The sequence below is a fragment of the Bubalus kerabau genome, chromosome 9, assembly GCF_029407905.1.
Source record: "Bubalus kerabau isolate K-KA32 ecotype Philippines breed swamp buffalo chromosome 9, PCC_UOA_SB_1v2, whole genome shotgun sequence".
Classification (NCBI taxonomy): domain Eukaryota; kingdom Metazoa; phylum Chordata; class Mammalia; order Artiodactyla; family Bovidae; genus Bubalus; species Bubalus kerabau.
Window position 1 is genome coordinate 91,387,586 of NC_073632.1, and position 20,324 is coordinate 91,407,909.

The 20,324-nt window shown below is 36.3% G+C and overlaps 1 protein-coding gene across 2 annotated transcripts in view; it reads left to right on the top strand.

The window, feature by feature from the left end:
- Positions 1–20,324, top strand: part of GRM1 (glutamate metabotropic receptor 1) — a 431,554-nt gene that overhangs the window by 24,160 nt on the left and 387,070 nt on the right. The window lies entirely within an intron of this gene.

The window sequence follows — 20,324 nt, forward strand, 5'->3', positions numbered from 1 at the left end:
AAGTCACTTGAACTCTCTCACTCCTCCAGTCTGTAAAACTTGAGATTACAATTGTATTTACTTCTCATGGGATTAAATAAGACAATGACCAGCATATGTTAAGAATTCAATAAAATACATATGTATATGCTGCTGCTACTGCTAAGTCGCTTTAGTCACGTCCGACTCTGTGGGATCCCATAGACAGAAGCCCACCAGGCTCCCCCGTCAGGCTAATAAGGTGACTGTGTGATATAGCATATTCTACTTTGGTTAGTTTCTGTTGGGAAATACCTTTTCTCTCTTTGGAAACATGATACCTTTCAGAGTTAGCACAGAATATATTGGTAGAGAGAAAAAAGGAGGTGCCATATAATTTGCCTCCCTTAACTTTTCATCTGGGGAATTTTGAGTGTTTAATAAGCTCATGGTAAGGTGTAGTACCTTTGGAAGATGTAGCACTAAAAGCTCTTTTCAGTTATTATATCAGAATTATCAGATATGCATCTAGGGTAGGCAGAGAGAGGGGAGAGCCAGTACTGCATAGGCCAGTTGAAGGACATCACAGGTTATTTCTATTTTAAAATTTTTATTTGGTTCTAGCTATGAACACATGTATAACACGTGTTTCCTGAAAACCCCTTATGATCATTTTTAATCATTGTCATGATCACTTCCTAAGCACACTTATATAATCTTGGTTTACAGAAAGTAAAGAATTTTATTCTCTACAAGGTTGAAATCTGATATGGTTGATACTAGGAAGGAAGTGGTGGGGTTCAAGTCATGTCAATAAGATCATGAGGCTGAACGTAGATATTTGTAGTTCTGATTGTAACTTTCTTGAGGGTAGTATCTATTGTATTGTTTCTGTGATTATTATAGCACCTATTATGACTCCTTGCACTAGGTTGCAAATGTTAGTAGAAATGAATTGACCTTTGTTAAGTAGGACTTGTTTCTCAGAGTTGTGAGGCTGTGAGGAAGAGATATTCTTTATTTAAATCTTAGGAAAGTAGTTAGTGATTTGGGAGCATTTTCTGTACCCAGATATTTCTAAACATTTTATTGACTATTGCATTCTCCTTCCTTACTATTTTTCTGGGCCATAAACTCAGCCCTTCTTCTGTTCATATATTAAATCTTTAGTTTTTTGCTTGGGGCAATAGTTCTCACTTCTGGCTTTGTGTTGGAATCTTCTGGGGAGTCTTAAAACTTACAGATGCCTGACTTCACTAGCAGAGGTTCTGATGGGGCCCGGAAAGCAAGTAGAGCTGTACCCACGCATGTGTATATAAGGCCTTCCATGGGACAAAGCGTCTGGGGTTAGAAAGCAAAGGGGACAAAGAGTGGGTCTGGCCCTGCAAATGGAAAGAATAAACTTGCTCTGGTATCATCTAATATCATCTGTCCCATTCTTCCTCACACTCTGGCCTGGGCCTGCTGCCATCTTTGGACACATAAAGGGTGTCCCCTCACAGAGGCCTTGGTGTTAGCTGTTTCCTCTGGCTGGAATCCATCTAAGATCTTCTAGTGACTGGCCACTTCTTTTCATTTAGGCCTTAGTTCAAGTGGCATTTCCCCAGGAAGGCCTTCTCCATCCAATGTACCACCATTCTCCTGTCACTCTCTCTCTTACTGCTTTATTTACTCGATGCTACTAACAATCTCATTTATGCAATTGTTTACACATTTATTCTTACTTACATACTAACAGGACACTATTTTATTTCCAGAGCCCAGAGCAGTGCTTGGCATCCAAAAGTCTTGGAACATATATTTTTAAATGAATAAGTGAGAAGGATAATGTTTAGAACAGGACTGACAAATATGTCTAGACATTGTTAATTCACTGTACTATCTTTTCTCCTAGGTTCAGTAACATAGTTCTCCCAACATACCACTCAGTCATCCACACTTAGCTTCAAAATAAAATCTTATTTTATATCCCTAGTTTAAGAAGTAATTTTTGTATACAGAGTTTTTTAGATGAGGAAATTGAGGCTTGACTAGGAAGCAATGTCTACTTGCCCATTCATTCATTCAAAAATATTTATTAAGAATTTAGAATACAAGAAGCAAGATTCACATTTTCCCCAGCATATGTCTAGTGCTTGGATCTTGTGCTATGCTTGGTTATAATATGTTTTTCAATGTATATGTTTTGAATTTAATTCAATATGGGGCCTTAAATTGATAAACAATTACTTTATATGACATATGACAAATGCAAATGGAATGATCATAGTGTAGGTTATCAATTCAGTTCAGTCACTCAGTTGTGTCTGACTCTGCAATGCCATGGACTGCAACACGCCAGGCTTCCCTGTCCATCACCAACTCCTGGAGCTTACTCAACCTCATGTCCATTGAGTTGGTGATGCTATCCAACCATCTCATCCTCTGTTGTCCCCATATCCTGCTGCCTTCAATCTTTCCCAGCATCAGGGTCTTTTCAAATGAGTCTGTTCTTTGCATCAGGTGGCCAAAGTATCAGAGTTTCAGCTTCAGCATCAGTCCTTCCAATGTATATTCAGGACTGATTTCCTTTAGGATGGACTGGTTGGATCTCCTCAAAGTCCAAGGAACTCTCAAGAGTCTTCTCCAACACCACAGTTCAAAAGCATCAATTCTTTGGTGCTCAGCGTTCTCTATAGTCTAACTCTCACATTCATACATGACTACTGGAAAAACCATACCTTTGACTAGATGGACATTTGTTGGCAATATAGAATGGAATTAAGGGATCTTAAGGGATGATCTTAAGGGATTTCAGATCATCTCTTCCAATGGCCTGATTTTGAAGATGAGGAAGTTGAAACCCAGAGATGATAGTAGTTTATTTTCTATGAGTGCTTGTAGGATGAATAAAAGACTGGCAGTCTGAGTGCTGCTCAAGGTCAAGTGTTATCTTTGTGCTGCAGCAGACGTCAGAACTCACTTGTCAGTCCAGGGGCCTTCCATCCCCACCAGTGAACCCCAAATATGAGTTCTTAGAACCATCTGAGGTTCTTAACTTGCTGGGGATGATGTCCTAGGACTTGAATTTTTATCATCCCTCTCCGCAGGTAATTCTTTTGTATAGCCAGATTTGGGGATTGCTATATAAATCATATTATTAATACATGAATTTTCCTCACCTATACCTGCAGAGATGAAGAGGTTACACTTAATGCATGGAGAGATTTTATAGAACATTTACAGAACTTAAAAAAAAAATCTTCCAATTTTTGCTTAGCTGCACACTATCAGTCTGAGCTGAAGCTCAATAAACCCAAGATTTGCTTCTGACATTTAATTAAATTCGACAGTTATTGAGTGTGAGGTATAGAAAAATGAGTAAAACATGCTTCTTTAATATAGAGTCTTTAAATCCTGCTTAAACAGAGGGACAGAAGTCAGAGATTCCTGGTAATCTCTTGAATTTTAGATAATCATGATAAGTCTGCTTTCTAGCACAATATTTTGATGCTTCATTTGCTCTGATTTACTGTTAGATGCAAGTATCAGCTTTTTACTTACTCAAACTATTGTAGAATTATCCACCAGTTCTTAACTACTCAAAGTATTCTTTTAATATTTGTACCCTATGGCTGACTGGAGGAGGGATGAGAAGGAAGCACCATATTTTGTTCCTTCCATATTTTTAGATTAAACAGTAATGTAATAGATTTAATTATATAATTGGTATAGCAATTATATAACAGAAGTCATTTTTCTGTGGAGGTAAAACATTCATAGCACACATTGCTTTTTCTAACTAGTTCTCACTTTCAGTGCCTTATCTTTTATCCTAAGGTATCTGTCAGCTGTAAAATATCCCATCCATAGCAGTTGCCTCTATGATCTCCGCACAATGTTGGGCCTGGCATGTTTTATTTCAGGAGACATAGAAATTCATTTCTCACATTTATGGAAAAGGAGAAGAAAAAGACTTTAGAGATAGTCATTAGATTCAAAGAAGCACTGGGAAATTTGGCGTACACTGGGGTACGATATATGTTTTTATATTTGTTTTTTTAATTGTCCACCAGGAAGGTTTCATAGCAAGAGTAGGACAAGGATTCAGCTTCCAGAACAGTGGATAATGTTCTTTCCTTAGAGGCTTACTGAGACTAGGCAGTTGTAGGAAAGGGATGCTGGGTCACTCTTAGTGTCACCCACGGCTCCTTCCCTTATCTTCCGTGGCAAGAAAATGTGTGGGTGGGTGTGGAAGGCAAGTGACAGGCAGGGGTGATTGTGGTGGGTGGGTGAAGGAGGAGAGTTGAGCTTTGGCTAAGTGAAGAGATAAGAATGGGGAGAAACAGACTTTTCTTGGACCTGGGTTAAACTTCCAATACCAGCAGGGAGCTGCCTGTCTTGTTAATGCTGTATTTTTAGAGACCCATATAGTCCCTGGCACACATCAACTATATTTCATGTAGACATGTGAATGTCTATATGAATAACTGTATGCATAATTATTCCAACTATTTTGAAGTAATTGAAATTTAATAAATAGGATTGGTGATGTTTAGATTCTTTTCTTGGTTTCAGCATTATACCTTGCATATAGCTGGCACATGAGGAAGTTTATTTTAGGGCTCTAGCATTGATATTGATATAAGAATTATAGATTTTAATACTTTAAATACATTAAAAAGGACTGAGAACACTGACTTTTTTCATTTAAAAATTTTTTTAAACTTTTTAGTTGGAGAGTACTTTACAATACCGTGTTGATTTTTTGCCATGCAACAATGTGAATCATGCATAATTTTATATATACATATATATATATGTATATATATCCTCTCCTTCTAGAGCCTCCCTCCCCACTCCCAAGAACACTGAATTTTTTTAATTTTTAGGAAAACATGCTTCTGTTTTCATTTTTGAGTTTTTAAAATAATTTTTCCTGAGAAAGAGAACTCATTCCATTCAAAATTAAAGATACTTCAAAATTATGATCCCCAATTCCTAACATATTAGCTTGCTTATTTCCTCTTTTGTAAACACCAACTTTTGGATTGAAACTCAAAGTAGAAATCTAATAAGACTATGATGGACTGGTGTGTCTTTATGTTCGTGGGTAGGTGTGCTTCATTCCTGAGAGCATATAGGCAACATGTAGAGTAATAAATGATTTCCCTCAGCAGCAATAAAGATGGATAATCTTTGGTTTTTCATTCGTTAAACAAAATGAAACAAAAATGATGGCCAACAAAAACGGAAACACAACTGTATGAAATAATTTGGAGAAATGCACACAGGATTGCCAATGGTAAAAGAAACGCCTGTTTCATCTATTTAGTGAGTTTTACTGATTTTTTATTTATACACACAAGCTCATTAAATAGAAAGGCAGAAGAATTGAATCTAGTCAATTCCTGAATTAATTTCAAGGAAAGCAGCTAGGGACTAATCAGTGAGAAAAACCTTCCAACTGATTCATTAGTTATTAACATATCTACTATTTATATAAATTCAGTCTCACTCAAAACCATACAAAGAATGCTTTCAAATAATATGCTATTGCAATTTCCCCACTTTTCTCCCCAAACTTGCTTGTGTGTGTATAATCATTGTCAAATTAAAAATCCTATTTCTTGCCTCTGTTTCCTAATGGAAAAGATGATACATTTGGGCTTCCCTTGTGGGTCAGAGGGTAAAGCGTCTGCCTGCAATGCGGAAGACCTAGGTTCCATCCCTGGGTCAGGACTATCCCCTGGAGAAGAAAATGGCAACCACTCTGGTATTCTTTCCTGGAAAATCCCATGGAAGGAGGTCAGGCTACAGTCCATGGGGTCGCAAAGAGTCGGATCTGATTGAGCGACTTCACTTTCTTTCTTTCTTTCTTTTGATATGTTTGGAATGTTGTACAAGATCCCCTGGAGGCGGGCATGGCAACCTTCTCCATTATTTTTGCCTGGAGAATCCCCATGGACAGGGGAGCCTCATGGGCTACGGTCCAGAGTGTTGTAAAGAGTCAGACACTACTGAGTGACTAAGCACAGCACATCTTTCTATAAAATTACTAAAAAATTATTTATTTATTTGGCTGAACCAGATTTTTCTTGCATCATGGGGTCTCTCATTGCAGTGCATGGATTCTCTAGTTGTAGCACATGGGCTTAGTTGCTCTGTGGCATGTGGGATCTTAGTTCCTGGACCAGGTGTTGAACCTGCGTCCCCTGCATTGCAAGATGGATTCGTAACCACTGGACCATCAGGGAAGTCCCAATTAGTTACTTTTTAATCTGATTTTTAAAAGCCAACTGCATGACAGCAGGGACCACAAACTCTAATGTCTACAGAGGACAAGTGGGTGAAGATAAAGGGTGAAGTTCAGCATGTGAGAACCACGTCATCTCCAGCCAACTGAAGCTGAAGGAGAATGTGGGCTGGCTGTTGCCAGATCTCTTATTTCAAGGAAAGCTGTAAACTGGCATTTCTGTCTGAAATGTCTCTATCTTTAGATTTTAGCAAATTAATTTTTTAAAACCTCATATAGACCAAATAAAGCCTAAGTATTCCTTGACTGGCTGTTTGTAACCTCTGCCTTAGATGAGCAGGTTTTGTCGGACCAGCGCCACCCGTAGGGCTGGGTGCTCTGGGTTCTAACAAAGTAGGAACTGAATGTAGGGCAAGTCACTCTCATTTTTAAAATTAGTGGATATGGGCCAAATGATATGCAATTTAGTGTCTTTTCAAGTTTCACAACATCTACAATTGTTTAAGGAGCAATAACTGATCTTCACATTCACATTCATTACCATTTTTATTTTCACTGTGACTTGTGTGATTTCCGCAAATACTTGAAATCTGCCTACTATTGGCCTTTCTGAGAGTTGTTTATGAACGTTTGTTGAAACTGACCAGAGAAAATACTGTCAACTTGTCTCTGAGTCTAAGCACATCGTTAGCGGAGTTGCAGAACTTGGCCATCTCCTGTGGTAGTAAACATATTAATAAGCTTTTACCAGAAGAACTGCGAACAGATGCAGTTCTTGAAAACACAGTGTCCTTGTCACATTTAGTCGTCTGTCTCCCCTAGTGAGGCAAGTCTTGCTTGTGCTGTCCTAGTAAATATGCTCCTTTTTGTAATAACCAGATCATAGTTCAGGAATTCAGTAGAAACATCATGGTAACCAGTATCTTTGATACACAGATCCAAGCCCCAAGGGCAAGTACATAATAACATAAAATGACAGGTTTCCCCCCTCTTTTCATTTTCACATAATTTCTTTTATTCTATCACATAATTTCCTGGAGCCAAAAATAAGAATAGTACATTTCCTTTGTAGTCACTGTTCAATGTGAAACTTCAAGTGGTTTAAATGTAATAAATGTACCCACACAATATCTTACGTGGTAAATTGGGAATCATCCCCAATGTAGTGTAATAACTTAGGCATGACACTTAAGCATCTCTATCTTTGCTGATAACTAGCTGGGTGACCTTGAAAATTACATACCTTTCTGAGTTTCCATTTTTCATCTATAAAAAATGTTGTTTAGAAAATCCCCATCTTGTAGAATTGTGAAGATCACACGAGAAGCAATTAGATGTGAAAGTGCTTTACAAAACATAAAGCACTATATGTCAGTGAGATAACATGCTAATCAATCACTTACCTCATTGCAACATGAGGAATAGAAGTACAAATTGAATAAAGCAGGTTGTTGTATATTGTATGCTGCAGATGTAAGTCTTGGAGATTTGGAATTAACTTCCAAATTCTTTTCTGTCATTCCTGCTTCCCTTCATTTAAAGCCATCTCTCACATCTCAACTGTTTAATTAGTCATTGGTTACATGGAGTCAAACTTGGCATCTTAGAGGAAAAAAAATTGTCTGTTCCTTGAAGGACCTTAAAATATTCCATTGGATTTATTCTTTAAAAATCGTTGTGTCCTATCTCCATTTTTTTCCGTTCTCTCTGGACTTCTTCCAGTTTTTCTACATTAACTTTAGAATTGAGTACCTTGGGTGACTGTAATGTCACTACTCTGTTATTTAGAGAAAACATTATTATCTTCTTTTCTCTTAATCTCACATAATAAACCATGTTCTGAATTTCTACCTCAATTTCTAGCCTCAATATCTGCAATTTTAAATGGTGGCATGATATTTGAGAACTGGATGTACTAAAGTTTCCTTCATTTTAAGCATTCAGGATATTTCTGATCTATTTTGTTTTTCCTCAAACGTATACAGTAGTGTGCTGCTCTTTAGAAGACTTCTTGAAAAGACCTGATTTGCCGCATTTGCTGATTCCTGTTGTGTGTATTCTCCCACTGTATCTGACATCAAGCCAATGATTTTATGTCACTGAACTTGGAGTTGGGAAGAGATGCCCAACTGGATCTCATGAGGCAGTATGAGCAGCTCCCATCCATACCTACATAGTGTGATGAGGAACATATTAATAAACTTGGGCTTCCCAGGTGGCTCAGTGGTAAAGACTCTGCCTACTGATGCAGGAGACACAGGTTTGATCCCTTAGTCTGGAAGATCCCCTGGAGAAGGAAATGGCAAACCACTCTAGTATTCTTGCCTGGGAAATTGCATGGACAGAGGAACCTGGCAGACTGTAGTCCACGGGGTTGCAAAGAGCTGGATCCGACTGAGCATGCATGCAGTGATGCAGTGATTAATAAACTTGGAACAGAAAGTTCTAAGTAGTGTTTTATCACTAACTTATTGTCGATAAACCATACTTAATGTTTGTATGGTGTTTTATGCAGTGAATACTAAATATATTCATTATATGTCTATCCATATAATAATTCTACATTTTAATAAAAATAAAATAAATAGATCATTAGATTTTAAGATTAACTTCACCTGGTTTTTCTTTAGTTAGAGAAGTTATTTATACTCATCAATCTCAATCTTTTTCTAATCTAACATCCATTATATCTTTAAAATATTTCAAAGCTTACCTTGGTCATATTCTATCATCTATTTGCTCATGATGTGGTTCTTACTTCATCTCATAGTGTACATCATTGAGAGAATTTTGCAGAGAAGGTATTTTGGTGTCATAGTTTCTGGAGATGTTATATATCAGAGTCCCCCAAACCTCTGAATGTTACTTCATTGTTCTTTGGTAGACACTGTTGCAAGAGAAAAATCTATGGAAATTTCAATTTGATTTATTTTGAAGGTGAGCTTTTTTTTTTCCCTAGCCAGAATTTTTAGCATTCTTGATCTTTGAGACAACAATAAAACTTACCAGTATGTATTTAGATTGCCAAAGTTCTCATCCCATTTTGTAAATCCTCTCAGTTTCCAAGTCTCCCACTTAGTTCTGCTTTTTGTTCTCTCTTTGTGATAATTTCTTCTGTCCTGCTGTCTTCTTTGCTGGCAGGGGTTGCCATTCTATGTCTTGCTTTGAAAATGTCTTTTACCTTTTTATTTTTTATCATTTAAAATTGATTTTTGTTCTATAGTTAGGTTTGTTCACTGTAGTTAGTTTTCTACCATGCCTGTTTTGCCATTTTTTCCCCATCAGTTTCTCTATGTTTTATTTGCCTGTAGTCTCTTCATATCCTTTTTTCTTGCCTTAGTTCATTCTTGTTTAATAGGAATGCATGCATTCTTGCTCAGTTGCTTCAGTCATGTCTGACTCTTTGAAACCCTATGGACTGTTGTTACCAGGCTCCTCTGTCCATGGGATTCTCCAGGCAAGGATACTGGAGTGGGTTGCCATGTCCTCCTCCACAGGTTATTAGGAATAGTATTCTTTAAAAAAAAATCTCATTTTAAACATCAAGTAGATTTTCTAAAACTGCTTTACATTTCTATTTTTGAGGCTCCCTACCCCCTACCATGCCTTTAGAGAATTGTTCCCTTTTTTCCTGCACTAGAAATTTTGTTTCATGGACTCATGCTGACTATTTTCCCCGTTGCCCATCTTTGAGTGAAGCTTTCTGATCAGGTCTGGTAAGTCAAGGCAACCAATAGGCAGGACTTTTCTTAGAGCCGCTGTTGTTTGCTCCTCTGCTGGCACCCTCCGTGTGCAGACCTGAGACTGGAGGTCAGGCTGATTTCAGAGCAGTGGACACATTGCTGCCACAGAGCAGGCATTCAAAGAATGCTAGTTTCTCCTCCTGGCTATGAAAGGACTGGTCAGAATTCAAATGGAAGGGGAAATTCCTTAAAATGGATAAGCAGAGCTTGGATCACTACTTATGTTGTTTCCTAATTCAGTCCAATCATCTTGAGAGCTTGTAGAACTTTTGACTGGATTATAGAAGGTCATTTTATTTGTATTAACTGGTTTCCAAACTTATTAAGAACATTTTTTCCCCTCTCAGTTTGGACATTTTCTTTTACTTTTCATAGGAATTTGGGAAGGGAGCTTTCTGTTATTTTAATTTCTGGATCTATGTAACCTCTGTTCTCAGTTTCTACTTAGAAAAAAGGAATTGACTTTACTTCTTACCTCATATTTTGCTTATACAGTTCCATAAAGGTCCATCTAGTCAAGGCTAGGGTTTTTCCAGTAGTCATGTACGGATGTGAGAGTTGGACTATAAAGATAGCTGAGGACTGAAGAATTGATGCTTTTGAACTGTGGTGTTGGAGAAGACTCTTGAGAGTCTCTTGGACTGCAAGGAAATCAGTTCTGGGTGTTCATTGGAAGGACTGATGTTGAAGCTGAAACTCCAATATGTTGGCCACCTGATGCGAAGAGCTGACTCATTTGAAAAGAGCCTGATATATACCTGTGGCAGATTCATTTTGATATTTGGCAAAACTAATACAATTATGTAAAGTTTAAAAATAAAATAAAATTAAAAAAAAAAAAATGAAAAGAGCCTGATGTTGGGAAAGATTGAAGGCAGGAGGAGAAGGGGACAACAGAAAATGAGATGGTTAGATGGCATCACCGACTCAATGGACATGAGTTTGGGTAAACTCTAGGAGTTGGTGATGGACAGGGAGGCCTGGCATGCTGTGGTTCATGGAGTCACAGAGTCGGACATGACTGAGCAACTGGACTGAACTGAACTGATACATGATGAAGCCAGATGAGTTTTCAGAGCTATGTTTTAGACTTTTATTTTAGCACAGCAACCACTTCTAGGCTACATGATACATCATACTCTGTATCAACCATGTGGATCCTTATGTACTTCTTATGTTGCACATTTAGGTCAAGGACAGTCATACATGCTACACTGGAATCACTGCAAAGCCTGTATTAATAGGATAAGAGTTACAGATATCGAAATAAATTGCATATTTAAGTACAGTCAACTTATTATCTATGCCAATTAAGAGGTGCAATGTCACAGAAACAAAAAGCAACCCAGAAATCATTTATGTGTTATTTTGAATTCATATGCATTATGACTTTTCCCTGTTTCATATTTGCATAATTACAATTTCACCTAAACTTATATGCAAATTCACTTGGATTCTCTGAGAACATACCAATTGCAATTGCCTAGATTAGCATGCTGGTTTATAACCAAAGAGAAAAAAACAACTGAGGATATAAAATTCAAAGTGGATGATTCTCAAAATGGATAACTTGCAAATAGTTCAGAATTGGCAAGTCTGCCCCAGGAATATGTAAGAATTCCTGGAATAATGTACATGTGTGCACAATTGTGTGTGTATCTGTTTTTCTGTATTGGAAATACAATTAATATTAGAAATAATTATATTAATTCTATTAGTGCTCTATATTTTTTGTATTGTTAAATTAACAATAGAGTTGTTACATGGTTTTCACCTAAATTCATTAAGTCTGTTTTTATAGATTAATTTAAAATAATGTAATGGTAAAGGACAGGAAAGCCTGGCATGCTGCAGTTCATGGAGTCTCAAAGAGTCAGACATGACTGAGAGACTGAACAACAGTAACAAAATTTAAAATGCTTTGGTTAATTAATAGTTTAAACAATGTAAGGTTCAGCACTAAACTCTGCAATGCTGTACCAATATTCTATCATGCTTTATCTATTTTCAGAAAATGTTCAAACCTATGACAACATTTGCATCTTTTTTTTTTTTTGCTAAAATGTGATGCTTTATTTTTTATTTTGTTTTTTAACTTTATTGTATTGGTTTTGCCATATATCAAAATGTGATGCTTTTCCTGATTCTTACTGTATAATATCTGACTTCCTTGATCTAGTAATTTAAAATTTCTAACAAAAGCAAAAAGAGAGGGGGTCAAATTTATCTTAAAATTTTTTTCTTTTTAATTATAACTATTCAATAATTATGATATTTACGGATATTCTCTTAATATTGACCTTATACTTAACACGTGGTCACTGTCTAAGTCCCAGATGACAGTGCACTGCTTCACCTTGTTAGAGAGGGTTGCCAGAGTTACTAGATCATTTTTAAGATCTGATATTTTTGTCATTAATAGTTTAAAATGTTTATTTTAAAACTGTTTTAATATCAAAATATAGACTAAGTTGCCCTTTAAGCTTGTGTTGTCTAGGAAAAGCCACTGTCTAAACTCTTCCTTAATCTCCAAATACCTACTTTAAAGGCAGGAGAAAGCCTTCTTAATGTGAGTCCTGTAAAAAATGTGTTCAAAAACTTTTTTCATTATCAGTTCCTTTATTAATTTTTAAAGTAAATTGAAGGAAAATGTAATGATTCTGTGCTGTATGGGCTCAGGCTGTGTGTGAACCACATTCAGATCTAGCTGCATTTACTGTTGCAAAGCCAGGTGATGGGCAGCCCTGCACAATGCTGAAGCATGGTTTCTGGATCCAGGCTGCCTTTGGTCTGAATCCCGACTCTGCCCTGTACTGAATGAGTTCTTTAACCTCTTACCTTTTAAGGTACTTAGCTGACAGTTCAATGGAGGAAATGGGAACCCACTCCAGTATTCTTGCCTGGAAAATCCCATGGACAGAGGAGCCTGGTGGGCCACAGTCCATGGAGTCTCAAAGAGGCGGACACGACTGAGGACTGAGTGACTAACAACAGCAGTGAGATGGTGCCTGGCATACAGTGCATTGTTGTCGAGTTTGTTCCCATCATCATTATCTATTTAGCAAAAGTGAGATGCCCTATATAAATAACATAGTAAAAAGGGGCATTTATTGACTCATGATGATGGGCCTGGCCCCTTCAGTCTTGTGAGCAAGAGGAGAGTCAACCACCTCTGATCCACATGGAATGAGATTTCCAAAGTCAAGGAAGGAGTAGTCCATCAAGGAAAAGAAATGTTGGGCAGGTAGAAGCAACAAGGGTCCATTCCATATGAAAGGTTATAGGAATCATAAAGGAAAAGAAGCAACGTTAGTCGTCCTTATTATCAGAAGTATTGTTTCATGAAAGAGGAATTAGTCTTGTTCTATGTGCTTTAGGGGTCAAGAATAGGACATATGGATATTAATCACAAGACATTCTATTTCTCTAATTTAAGGGTGAAGGTCCAAACTAGAATTCTCAAATGGAATGAACTATATTGTAAGACACGTTGCTGGTAAAAATTTTAAAAGAGAGGTTTAAAATCTTTTACTAAAGAAAATATTATATGTAATAGTATATAGGAATGGAGAGATAGCAGTAAATCTCTCTAATTCTATGATTTCTACAAATGTGGGACATTTAGGGAACAATCTACAGTCTTTGAGATATTTTTCTGTTAACAATGTAGGATATTCAGTCTTCCAAATTTCCAATGAAAATGCTGACATTTTAATTCAACATTTGATTTCTTTGAGCTATAGTTTGGATGTCATTTTGTTTTTGTCTTTCATATTTATTTACATACGGTCTAATCCTTGCTAATCCATGTTTACTGGAGACAGGAAGAGTCCGGAAACATAGCTAATTCTCAAAGTCTATTCTACCTAATAATGGCAACTGGAAACTAATGAACTAGTGAATTTCTGGCATGATACCTCTGACTCTAGCATTAATACATCTCACTGAGACAAAAATTTGATGAATTAATTAATTTCATGTTAATTAAATAATTAAATTTGATCATCAACAATGACAGTGAATTTTTTATAGAGAGTATCACATGAACTGGAAATTTGACTGTCTATTTATTACTCAAATGCATATTCAATATGATACATGCCTTAAATCTTCTGTGGGAGTAGGAAGTACAAAAATTACATTTGTGTTTCATTTTAGACCTATTTAAGGCACTATTATTCAAAAGAGCTTGTAGACATATTTTGTTTTTACCTTTGTAGTACTTTGACTATAACTTAAAGAGTCAGTTACCAAGCATATGTGTCCTTTTGGAATACTAAAAATTTAGTTGAATGGAATAGAACAAATTAATAAAATGACCATTATGATTATCCAAGTAAGAGAGAGTTATATTAGTAAGTAATCAAACATGGCTCTCAGTTAAGTTATTTTAAGTTATCTTAAACTATTAAGATGGCTTCAAAATAGGTTATAATTAACCTATCTACTACGAGTTCTTTTTAAAAGATTAAACTAGATTTAGATTTTCCTTATATAGAAAAAGCCCTGTTAAATTCTTTAAAAACAATTAGGAGGAAAAAAAAAAAAACAAGATTCCAAAGATGAAGGACTTGGAAAGGGAATCCCATAAATGACTCTGCAAATAATTCTTAAAGGGCTATTAAAAGTCTATTCCTCAGACCTTACTGTGTATATTATAACATGATAAAATGACAATGAAACATGACATTTTAAATTCTAATAATAGGAAAAATGATTTATGTCTTACTTTCACTGCTTTGATTTTGCTCAGTTCTAATCATGTTATCCCAAGGTTTGAAGGGAAAAAGTGAAAACTCTTTGTATTTTAAAAGGTGGTTTATAGCTTCTCTGCAAAACACTCTTGATTTTTGGCAATAATTGGCCCGATTCATGAAAACTCATGGAATACTTTAGAATCTTCAACTAACTCTTTGTAGACTTTGTGATGTGATAAATGATGCCACTGCATTCAATATTTCTTTCATCCTCCTCGTAAGGTTAAAATTAAAATCAATTTGCAAGATAGGGAGAGAAGACCCCAAAATATGGCAAGCTGTGAGGAATGTCTATTTGGAGGTGAAATTTAGGCCAGAGCTAATCTGAAAAGTGGATAATCCGATAATCATAAATTATCTGTCTTGAAAAACATAATTGCTGTGAACCCATGGTTTAGACTACCCAGTTGAGAGTATATCTCAAAAGAGAAATATCTGTATCATGAATCAGAATATATTGTGATGTAGTAAAGGTGGATAATTGGTTGGAAGATCTTGAGGTTAAAGTGCATTTTAAAAATCTAGGCTTGGGGCTGGTGCACTGGGATGACCCAGAGGGATGGTATGGGGAGGGAGGTGGGAGGAGGGTTCAGGATGGGGAACACATGTATACTTGTGGCAGATTCATTTTGATATATGGCAAAACCAATAAAATATTGTAAAGTTAAAAAATAAAATAAAATTAAAAAAAAGAGAAAAAAAAATCTAGGCTATACTATCTTTTAAAATTTTGGTATGAAATTTTTGGTTCAAGTGGGTTGTATGGAATTTTTCCGTTTCTTGATCTTTGTGTTTTTTAGGAGGCTTCTAAATTCCTAACAATTTTTGAACTACTGAACTTATTCTTTACCATCTGAGCCACCAGGGAAACCCATTGAACTCATGGTCTTCCAGTGGGGTCCCAAACATCAAAATGACATGTAGAGTTCTGAAATACAGAGATTACTAGACTTCTTTATAGATCTACTGAAGGAGAAAAAGAGTCCCAAAATTGTATTTTTTTTAAATTTAAATTTATTTATTTTAAAAGGAGGTATTGTTTTTTAAACTTTCCTGGTAAATATTATCACTTTTAATGTTTGGGAACCCTTGATCTTATACTATTCCTAGGACACTTGTATCTTTAACTTAGTGGTTATTTTTGGACATTTAATTAAATCTCTTTTACCAGATTGTAAGTTGCTAAACAACAATGCTCACATTATATTACTTTAATCTGAGGTTTTAAAAAAGTCAGACACAATTGAGTGCATGCGCGTGGGCACAGGCGCGCGCACACACACACACACACACACACATCTCCCACCTCTCACCACTATATGCTGAATGCTATGTAAGGTGCTTTAAATATATAAGCTCATTTATTCTTTATAACAGCTTTAAGGGGGAGGAGGAAACTGAGGACTAGGGAATTTACATGCACGCAGCTATAAAGTACGGGAGCTAGAATTGGAACCATCACCTCCAAAGCTCATCTTTATCTACTGTGCTTTTCCGTCATAATAAACACCTCCCCCCCCACCCCCACAAACCTAGTAAAAGTGTCTGTTTGCTATCTTCCAGTCTCTGTGTTTGGCCCCAGGGAAACCAAGATAAGTAGGATATGACCACCCTTGCGTAGCTTATAATCTCAGAGAAGACCCTCAAAATACTTCTCCATCTTTGCTATAATGCTCTTATGTTTTTTCTCTAATGAGTTTATTCCTTAATTGTCACCTGGACCAATTTTTAAGATCAGTTAAAAATATCCTAGATAGCTCTCATAAAGTTTAAGCATAAAGAATATAAGTGAGAGACTACATTAGGAAGAGAATGGGCACATTTTGAACCACTTAATACACATGATTTCATTTAGTAATAGCAATCTCATGGTGTGTGTTTTATATAATATTTATAGGGAAAAAGCGAGACTCATAGAGGTTAAGAGATAGAGCGAAGGTCACTAACTTAGAAGTGCCAAGATTTTAATCTTGTCTGGCAGCCAAAGCATTTTTGCATTTTCTTTGGAACCATGCCCTCTCCACCTCCCATTTGGTTTAGGTGCCTGATTCTAGTCTGGCAACTACAGAAAAAGAAGAGTTCCCCAGGGGATATAAGATTTATAGAGCAGCAGTGAGTTTTGCTATTATACGAGGTAAATTAGTAGAATCTATGTGAAAGTACTTTAAAGATGTAAAAGTAAGAAGTCCCAAATCAGATTTAAACTTTGGAAATCCACCCTATAAGAAATGCTGCTAAAACCTATTTGTCAATGCTTGGCAGTAGAATCCAGACCTTATTACTCATTCACAAATGCACTTGGTTCAAATGCTTCTCTAAATGATTATCAGGAAAGATTTATTAGCCTGAAAACATAAATATTAGTTGAAAACGGCTGAACTTATACCATATAATGAAAACTATATAAACACTTAACTGAGGTGTAATTATATGCAGCAATTATAACTACTATAAGGAAATGTTTGATATAAATATCTAATATAATTCACTAAGGAACTATTGAACTATTTAACTTTATGGGGCTGGAGGAATCACCTTGCTTTTGGTATTTCTGGGTTTTTCTTCCAAATTTGCAAGTCATTCTCTTTGTTTATGCTGTTCATGTTCACCCTGATCTGCTTCTTTGCATCCAGGTTATTATTACATTGATGGAAAATTCTTGGGCTCTGTCCATGTGATTATTATTCAAAGGTCACTTTAAGTACAGAGTCTTTATTATTTTTAAAGGGAATTACTTCTAATATACTTCTGTTAGATGGCTTCCATCTGAGTCCTTCTCTTTACTGTAATGCTTTAGCACTGCCCTGGACTGTTACCCGTCACCCCCATGTTCTTCCCTGTGGCAGAAAGAAGGGATTTTATAGTCTGCTTATTTTCTGGAAGAAGAAATTTCAAATAGACGTCTACCTAGAAATGGACCTCATGTTCATGTATAACTATGAATGCCACATGACTTCATGTTTAATATTGCTGCAGATCTTCATTCTCTTAGGCATTCTGGAGTTTTGCTTTTTTATTATATTTTTTTCCAAAATCATTTGGACTTAAAAAACAAGACCTTTTGGAAAAGGTGGCGTGGTTTCTTTAAGAGAAATGGAGCATTATTAAGATCTGTTTTTTTTTCTCCCAGTCTTCTCATGTCAGGTCCCCAGGAAGCAAACTCTCAGATGGAGATTAGCCTGCAGGAAGCTTATTAGGAATGCTTTTGAATCCACATCTATGAGGGAAAGTGAAGAAAGGAAACAGGATTGGGTGGAGGGTGCGATGCAGTAACATCAAAGCTTCAGTCAACAGGACAGGGAACTCTGCAGGTTTGATATTGTACCCATCAGAGGCATATTCAGTTAGGCTGAGGGCCTCGGCCTTCATACCTCTGCACTGTCATTGGTTGCAGGCTGCTCTTGACATTGACCTTGAGTAAGGGAAATCTTTCAGTGAAGGCAGTACTCTGGAAAAAGGTTGACAGCTGAGTGCTGTCTTAGTAGCTGAGGAATAAATTCATCATTGCTAAAGATGGGATCTTGGCAGCACAATGCAACATCCATGATACTAGTATTTAATGAAGAGGAAATGATGACATACATTAAACCAATCTTTCTCAACTTTTTCAAAATCATTCTACCTCTTGTTCAATGCAGAACCTGACTCTGATATATCTGAAAGAGATGTAGTGTAGCTCTCAGTTGATTATCTGCACACCTTGCATATTCCCACTGGACACAAGTATATTCTGAGCCCTGGTATTCATTAGGAGGTCCTTCTTTTCTTTTGCTTTCCTTCTCTCATAAATTTCCTTCCCAGCCTTCCCTATGTAGGAGTCTGAACAGTGACATATCCTGATATTTTCTAAGAAATATCAGGATAAAATCTGCACAGCTATGTTGTCATATCCCTTTCTCCTTTTGTGTTATTCTATAATATCCTGCACAGTGCCAGGACCATACCTGGTGCTCCTAAAACATCTCTTGATTGATGTGAAAAGGAAGAATCAATAGATCGTATTTGTTTTTACTTTCAAAAGTTTAAGCAAGGGTCTAAATCACAAACAAAGAAAATGAATAAACAGAACCCAAATTGTTTTTTTTTTTTTGATCCTGAAAAAAATTGAATTGGCACTAATTCTGAGGTCAGACAGCATGTATAGCTCTCAGATACATATCACACAAGAATTTATGTTGAAATACGGGGTTTCTAATTTGTGCTAGATAGAGAAAGGAAAAGTTCATGTGGGTGAAATAAAATTAATTCTCAAGCAAAAGACAATGTTAAGGGATCAAAGGAGAAATTGATGACAAAAGCAGGAACTCTTTACGAATTTTAGAACACCCTTGATATATTCACCAGTGAGCATTCATTAAGCTTTTATGATATGCTGGGTCATATGCTAGGTGCCTGGGATACAAAGATGAATAAGGAATGCTTCCTACTGTCAAGCAACTTGCAGACTGGTCGTGATGTACTGAGAAGATGTGCACAAGAGTCTCAGTGGACCCCAGTGTATGTAGGTCCAAATATTTGCTCCCTTAGGTAATGCTCCTCTAACTCTCCCACCTAACACTCTGTCCCTCTTTGAGATTAACATTATAGGTTAATAGTATACCTATAGAGTAAATGCAATCATATATTGTTAATAATTATGCTTACATATCTCAGGTGTGTTTATTAGGCCTGGGGATATTTATTACTGTGGTTGGAGGGACTTAGGAGAAATTGATGGATCTGTAAGGGAGAAGATCAACTGACTATGTGTCAAACTATGTTAATTTGTCAACCTTGGAGGCTAAAAGTGGGTATCTGGCACTAAAGCTTAAGAAGTCAAAATATTTTTAATGTGGGTTAGAACATTATAGAGCAGGAGTCCCCAACCTCTGGGCTGTGGACTGACACCTGTCTGCACAGTCCTAATCTTCCTGTACTACCCGGAAAAATTGTCTTCCACGAAACCAGTTCCTGGTGCTGAAAAGACTGTGGACCACTGTTGAAGTGGTTTAGATGATAACATTTTAAAGTATTCTTTCTTATAAAGGGGAGACTTGCACTTTTGAGTATAATGTGGTGTAAAAAATATGGAATGAGAATAAGGGTCAAAACGCTCCACCACTTATTAGTTATGAGAACGACCATGTTGTTAAACTTTACTTTTCATTTGTATTTGGGGCTAATACTTGACCCATTTATATAATAGAATCAAAGGATACAACCGATATAAATACACTATAAAGCATAATAAAAATGTAGTAAATTATTATAAACTATGATTTCATAGGCTATAAACTATCAAATATGACCTAAGAAATTTAGAAGTCATTGTAGGTTGTTCCCTACAAAACTGGAAATGATAAGGGAAAAAGCAACTAAAACGCCTTATGAGTATTATCAATAATAATTTTAAATGATCATAAGGATATCTAGAAAGGCACTGGAAAAAAATAACTACAACTGAACAAAGCCTTGTGTATATGTACCTGGAAAGATAAAACTCTAGCATTGAATTTTGATTTTTTTAAAATATATATTTATTTTAATTGGAGGTTAATTACTTTACAATATTGTATTGGTTTTGCCATACATTAACATGAATCTACCACAGGTATACACATGTTCCCCATCCTGAACCCCCCTCCCTCCACC